The sequence below is a fragment of the Lipotes vexillifer genome, unplaced genomic scaffold, assembly GCF_000442215.2.
Source record: "Lipotes vexillifer unplaced genomic scaffold, Lipotes_vexillifer_v1.1 scaffold90, whole genome shotgun sequence".
Classification (NCBI taxonomy): Eukaryota; Metazoa; Chordata; class Mammalia; order Artiodactyla; family Lipotidae; genus Lipotes; species Lipotes vexillifer.
Genome location: NW_006782310.1, coordinates 3386840 through 3388147, shown reverse-complemented (window position 1 = coordinate 3388147; position 1308 = coordinate 3386840). Strand labels below are relative to the sequence as shown.

At 67.4% G+C, this 1308-nt stretch overlaps 1 protein-coding gene across 4 annotated transcripts in view; it reads right to left on the bottom strand.

Moving 5' to 3' along the window:
- Window positions 1-1053, bottom strand: part of DTNA (dystrobrevin alpha) — a 393226-nt gene extending 392173 nt beyond the window's left edge. For 3 of the 4 annotated variants that reach the window (XM_007455181.1, XM_007455187.1, XM_007455193.1), the window contains exon 1: window positions 829-1053. The gene's annotated coding sequence lies outside the window, so the exon portion shown is untranslated. The remainder of the gene's footprint in view (window positions 1-828) is intronic. The other variant, XM_007455195.1, reaches the window with a different exon arrangement.
- Between the last annotated feature and the right edge of the window lie 255 nt (window positions 1054-1308).

Below are 1308 nucleotides of genomic sequence, written 5' to 3'. Positions count from 1 at the left end.
CCCGCAGGGCGCCCCCTCCCGCCCGGCCCGCCGCTCCGGCACCGCAGTGCATTGCAACACGCGCAGACGCCGCCGGCGGGAGAGGATCCTACCGCGGATTTCCCGGTCAACAGTAGCCCCCCAGAACTCTCCCCACGTGAGTGTCATCCCTAATGGATGTGGCCACGCCACCTCCCAGCAGCTCAGCCCGCGGGGACCACCGAGCGAGCAACCGTGACCACAAAAACAACTCAACCCGCGGCGGGAGCGAGCCGGCTGCCCTCGCCCTCCCGGGAGCTGTGCAGCGGCGGCGGGGGCTGCGGCGCGGCCCGGCCTCGGCAGGAAGCCGAGATTTACCTGCGCGGCCCCGCGCCCCCCGGCCGGCCGCCGCCCCGCGGGCCCGAGGCGCCGCCCGCCGCCGCCCGGGGAGGCGCCGCGCCGCAGTCCCGGCTGCGGCGCCCGGCACATGCTTCGCGCTCCCGGCGGCCGGCGCCCGCGCACAGGTGGGAACCCCCGCGAGTGGGCGTTGGGGCGATTCCCTCCCTTCGCCGTGCTTGCCGCCCGCTTCCACTCTTGACTTTGCCGGGTGCGTGGCGCCTGCCCTTGCTCCGGCGGCCGAGCCTCCCCTGCCCGCGCCCCGGCGCCGTGGGCTGCTGCGGTCCCTGCGCAGCTAGGGCTGCGCGTCACCGGCATCTCCCGCCCGGCGGCTGGCTCCGCGGCACCGGGCGGCCGGGGTCAGCGCGCGGCAGCCGGGCCCCGCGCCCACTCTCGCCCGCCACACGGACCCCGTCCACCCCCGCGCCCTCCCCCACTCCTGAGCTGTCAGGGAAGAAAACGCCTCGCACACACCTTGGAATGGACGGGCGCCTCAGTCACCGACTCGTCAAACTCTTAGAAGGTGTCCACCGGTCTGTGGGGAGGTTTGGGCATGGAGTAGGAGCCGCTTTCTTATTATTTAATAATGTTGGAAGTGCCCGGTCCGCTGCCAGAGTTGTGGGTCATGTGGGCACAGCAGAGGCTGGCTGCTGCCAGTACCAGGGTTTCCTGAGGATCCTGAAACTATGATCTCATCCTCCTCATCCGCCTCCCCCGCCCCTCTCTCCGCGGGCGCGCACGCACAGCACACACACATACACACACATGCACACACACGCACACATACGCTCCCACGGCATGCACTATCCTCCTTCCTGGACCGAAATATTCTTCCAGGGAAATACGGTGTTCACGCTCTTCATTGAAAAAAAAAAAAAAGGAAAAAGAAAAATCCTTCTGGAGAAAGATTTTCCTCTTTCACAGCTTGATTTATGTGCTTTGTTTATTTCCTAC